Source organism: Microtus oregoni, unplaced genomic scaffold (assembly GCF_018167655.1).
Source record: "Microtus oregoni isolate MIOR12 unplaced genomic scaffold, Mior012 000068F_ref0000429, whole genome shotgun sequence".
Taxonomy (NCBI): Eukaryota; Metazoa; Chordata; class Mammalia; order Rodentia; family Cricetidae; genus Microtus; species Microtus oregoni.
The window spans coordinates 6,878,127-6,883,779 of record NW_024543975.1 but is presented as its reverse complement, the minus strand read 5'-3'; the positions used below and the strand labels follow the sequence as shown (position 1 = coordinate 6,883,779).

Here is a 5,653-nt window from a genome sequence, read left to right as displayed (position 1 = left end):
TCTTACTGGCAAATTCAATTTTTAGGTTTATTTCATTTGCTTGTTTTGTTGTTGTTTGTTGTTGCTGTTGTTATTGCTGTGGCTGCAGCTGCATCCCTTCATAGATATTAAGACACCGTTTCAGGGTTTCAGGTTTACAGAATAAATTGACTGTCAGAAGATCTCCAGGAATCCTTCAGTACTTTAGTGCCAAATTGTGTTTGCTAAACCATCTCTGCCAATGGATCTCAACCTTCCTCATGCTGTGACCCTTTAATACAGTTCCTTGTGTTGTGGTTACCCCTAACCAAAAAGTAATTCATAACTGTACTTTTGCTACTGTTAAGAATCATAATGCAAATATTTTCAGAAACAGAGGTTTCTCAAAGGAGTCATGACCCATGGGTTAAAAACTACGGACTAGCCTCGTGGACTGGGCAAATTCCAGGCTCTCAGTTTTTTAGGGGTGAAATAGCCATTTTTGTTCTACTTGGACTATATTGTGTAAATTAATCTAATAAGTTTCTACTTGATATATAATTTTCTGAGTTCTCTGTAGTGATATTTCATTTGTACTTCAATAAATAAAACTTGCCTGATAATCAGAGAGTAAAACAGACAACTGGCTAGTCATACAGATCAGTCAGTGATGGCACACACTTTTAATCCCAGTAGCCTCAGTAATTAGCCAGAGATGTTGGGCAGTGAGAACCTTTTTTCGGGAGGAGACCTCCCCAACACCAAGGAACAGGCCGAGACCGCACGGATGCAAATCGCAAGAGGTTTATTGAGTAGACACCGGTACCTGCAGGCGGCAAGATCTCTCAGAAGACTTGCATGCCTGCCAACTGGAGGGCGGGCTTTTTATAGGGAAGAGCAAAAAGCAAATTTACAGAAGCAAAAGCGTAGTTATCAGAATGAGGCAGGGGGCATGAATGGTTTCCTCTCTCAGCATGAATATCTGGCAACAGTCAACCTGTTCCTATCTTATAGGTATCCTGTTTTGCAGTCAACCTGCTTTGTTGATGTCCTATCTTATTGATATCCTGCCTTGCAGTCTTCCTATCTCATAGACATCCTGCTCTCTCAAGCACATGGGATGTTCTTAAGCAAAGAGGATGTTCCCCCGGGAGCATGCTAAATTCGGGTTTTGAGGAGGGGGTCTGTAGGGTCTTTCATTCCCCCCTTTTTCTTTTTATTATTGAGTGAAATCTTTTACTAAAAGCAATTACAGAACCTCGGTTTCTTGTTGTGGTAACAGGTGATACTGATGGGTCAGTACTAGGGCCTGAATGACTGACAGCCTGTCTTTTATAAACTGGACCAGGCAGTTTAAGATGCAGGGCCCAAACAGGAGTATCAGAAGGAGGATAATCAAGGGACCCATCAAAGAAGACAATAGAGTTGTAAACCAGGGAGACTTATTAAACCATCCTTCGAACCATCCTTGTTGTGATTCGAACATCTTTTGTCTCTGTCTTATCCTCTCTCTAAGCTTTGTCATATTGTCTCTCACCAGCCCAGTGTGGTCCGCATAGAAGCAGCATTCCTCTTTGAGTGCTGCACATAACCCTCCCTCTCGCAAAAACATGTCTAGCCCCCTCCTGTTTTGTAGGACTACCTCTGAGAGGGAGGTTAATGATTTTTCGAGTGTGCTAACCGATTCTTCCAGTGCCTTGATATCAGTATGCATGGCTGCCTGAAGTTGTCTAAATTGGCTGGTCTCCATAAGAGCGGTGGTCCCTGTGCCCACCCCCAACGCTATTCCCCCCATAGTGATGCCTCCCAGCAATAAGGCCAAAGTTAGGGAGGCTGGTTCTCTCCTAAATCGGGGTCTCTCTTCAAAATGACTATAGATGTATTCATGATCATGGTATGTAACTTTGGGCCATAATTCAATTAGAACGCAATAATCAGAGGCTTCACTGAGCACAGCAGCTGAAACGCATGGGGTTAATCCAGTACTGCATGCCCAATAGGTCCCATTGGAGGCAGCTAGGTAATAGGTTCCTCTGGACACCTTTTGGGTTGAGTTACATAAGGCCTGGTGGATTTTGGGAATAGTCCCTATGCAAAGTCCCTGTCCAGATACTTCAGACAGGGTCAGCTTATGCTGGGGGATGGAAGTGCAGCTGGTGGGTGCAGAGGTTTGGTTGGTGTAGTTACCTAGAATGGCCACTCCTTCATAGTAAGGGGGTCTTGAAACCAGACATAGCCAGCCATCTTGGGTCTTGTTCGGATCTGTGAAATTGAGGGCCAGATAGGCTCCTTGTACCAAGTTGAGTAGTCTATCCCCTGTTCCAGGTTTATGGGGAGACAGGGTAGTGGTAGTAGTGGTAGGTATGCTAGGGGTACTATTGCTGGCTAAGGGGGTCATTGAGGTATTATGAGGTGCTGCTGGGGGTAAGGGTTGTGCTGGCTGAGAAGGGGATTTTTGTTCTGGTAGGACTGGATTTGGCCCTATTGATAGCTGAAGGCCTGCATTCATCACCTGTCACGTTAACGAAAACATAATGACAGGATCATATCCGGAACGGTATAGGCGCAATCCCCATGATTTGGGTCCATCCCAAGAGGCCTTTTTCCCTTGCGTAGTAAAATCTAGGACTAAGGGGTTGCATCTACCTCCTGGGGTGGCACCCTGGACATTGGTAGCAGTAGCAGTATCATAGCAGGGGCCACAAGCTTTTCCCCCGCAAGTCCAGGGCCCCCTTCCCGAGTACCCAGGCGTGGTTCCTTGTCTGAGCATGATTAGATCCCAGGTGGAGGAGGGTTTCCAGTAAGCCTCCCCCGTCGTTTCGCAACCCCATTGGGCACAGTAACCGTCCCCCGGCCCTCCACACCCCTTTAGTGTGTTTTGTCCTGGACAAACATAGAAGTCTTTGTTCCTGGTCCCATGCCCCCCCCCCCCACCCCAGGTGATTGCAGCCATATCCCGGGAATGGTTCCTGATCTGAGGGGTTCCAAGATTCTCCCACCAAATCACAAAGGTCAAAGTACAGGGTTGGGAAAGCATCCATCATTTTTCCCAACAGGGAGGTGGTATTGGCTACTTTTCCTGTCATGAGATTTGTAACCCTCCAGGTTACATTGAAAACATGGTGCAGGCTATTTTCTTGTGTTGCCATCCCCAGTCTTAGTAGGGCCCATATAATGGTCAAAGGGCACCACGGGTAAGCCTTATCTTTAAGGGGTTTTGAGTGCGTTGGATTCTCCATGCTGGGGTCGCAGCGGGCTCCGCTTTCTCAGGTGTATGGGCGGCCTTAACGTGTGAGGCGTGGATCCAGGCTGCGATGCCGTCAACCTTCAGTGCCATTGGGGTGGTCAGAAGGCCTTTCCACCGAGGTTCCAAGTTCTTGGTCTGGTGTCTGCGGACCCAAACAGTATCTCCTATCTGGAAGGGATGCGGTACCACCAGCTGGTTCACTTGGTCTCGGTAAGCAGCGGCGAGTGGCTTCCAAACCTCTCTTTGCACAATCTGTAACGCCTGTAAAAGGGCTTCCAGAGAAGGACTGTCAGCAAAATCAGCAATGTTTGAATCAAAGAAATTTATAAATGGGGGAGGAGCTCCATATAGGATTTCAAAAGGTGTCAGTCCATGAGGCCCCAGAGTGTTGCGGGCCCTGTACAGGGCCAGTGGTAAGAGGAGCACCCAGTCTCTAGTGCCAGTTGCAAGCGTTAATTTGGATAAGGTCTCCTTAATTGTTCTATTTATGCGTTCTACCTGCCCTGAACTTTGGGGTCTATATGCACAATGTAATTTCCATTCGACCTCTAGGAGTTTGGCCACCAACTGACTTACCTGGGAGAGGAAGGTGGGCCCATTATCGGTGCCTAAGACTTGAGGCTTTCAGTACCTGGGAAAGATTTCTTCCAAGAGCTTTTTGGTCACCACCTTTGTGGTTTCGTGTTTGGTGGGAAAGGCTTCCACCCATCCTGAAAAAGTGTCTATGAACACCAAGAGGCATCTGTACCCATAGAGACCTGGCTTGATCTCCATAAAGTCGATCTCCCAATGTGCTCCAGGACGATGTCCTCATGCCCGAACTCCTGGACCAAGCTTGGTTCTGCCTGTGTTTACCTGGGCGCAGGCTTGGCATTCATCAGTCACATTTGCAGGGCTCCATCCCTGTTCAGGAGGTGTTGGCCTGACTCCTGTCTGCCCAACAAGGTTTTCATCTCTTTGGCCCCAAATGGGTCAATTTATGTAAGTAGTCTATTATTTCATGCGTATGTTTTGTTGGCATAACAATCTTTTCTTTAAAAACCCAATGTTGCTTTTGGGGTCATATGTGGCCCCCATTTTCTTTAGGAGATCAATCTCCTCTTTACTATAGGGTAGCGAACTGGAGGCTGGGTCCTCTTCCGGGTTCGTCAAGGGGAAAGCTTGGGAGGTCTTGGTTGATTTCATAGCAATCTCTCGAGCAGTGTCATCTGCCAGTCTATTTCCCTTTGCCTCAGGGCTATGGCCCTTTTGATGCCCAGGGCACTGCATAATACTTAATTTTGGGGGCAAAAATAAGGCCTTTAGGAGTGACAGTATCTCAAGTTTGTTTTTAATTTCCTTTCCTTCTGAGGTCAGCAGCCCCCATCTTCGATAAATTTCCCCATGTATGTGAGCTGTGGCGAAGGCATATCAGCTATCCGTATAAACATTTAGCCTCTTGCCTTCTGCCATCCGGAGTGCCTGGGTCAGAGCTATGAGTTCAGCCCTCTGGGCGGAGGTGCCTGCGGGGAGGGCTTCTGCCCAAATTACCTCAGTCTCCTTTGTCACTGCCGCCCCCGCTCTTTGTTCCCCATTTGCCAGGAAACTGCTGCCATCCGTATACCAAGTATAGTCAGCATCTCGGAGGGGTTGATCCGTCAGGTCCGGCCTGGTCCCATGTATTTCCGCAAGGATCTGGAGGCAGTCATGGTGTTGGGCTTCCTCCAGCAGGGGGAGCAAGGTCGCGGGATTAAGAGCAACCACAGGTCTGAAGTGCACCCGGTCAGTATCCAGGAGCATGGCTTGGTAATGGGTCATACGGGCATTAGAGAGCCAGCGGTCTGGAGGCTGTTTGACCAGGGCCTCCACGGCATGGGGCGCCAGGATAGTCAATGGCTGGCCCAGAGTCAGTTTACCCACGTCCTTGGTGAGGACTACAATAGCTGCTACCATTCGCAGACAGGGTGGCCACCCTGAAGCTACTGCGTAGAGTTTCTTTGGGAGGTAAGCTACAGGACGCCTCCAAGGGCCCAGTTTTTGAGTTAGGTCCCCTTTAGGGTAACCCTGTTTTTCATCCACGAACAAATCGAAAGACTTGGTAATGTCAGGGAGGCCTAAAGCAGGGGAGGCTAATAAGGCTTTCTTAATGTTTTCGAAAGCCTTCTGTTGTTCCTCTCCCCAATCAAACATTGTTCCTTGTTTAGCTAATGGATACAAGGGTGCAGCCATCTCTGCAAACCCTGGGATCCAGAGGCGGCAGTATCCCGCTGTTCCCAGGAACTCTCTCAGCTGGCGGGGGTTCCTGGGGGCAGGAATGTTAGTGATAGTCTGTTTGCGCGCCTCGGTCATCTCTGTCCATCTTTTAATTGATAACCTGGGTAAATGACTTGCTTCTGGCATATCTGAGCCTTCCTGGCTGATGCACGATATCCTGCTTGTCCCAATGTCTGTAGAAGGGCCTTTGTACCC

General features: G+C 48.3%; 1 pseudogene; it reads right to left on the bottom strand.

The window, feature by feature from the left end:
* Positions 1-1,207: 1,207 nt before the first annotated feature.
* LOC121440546 lies at positions 1,208-3,197 on the bottom strand (annotated as a pseudogene).
* Positions 3,198-5,653: the final 2,456 nt, after the last annotated feature.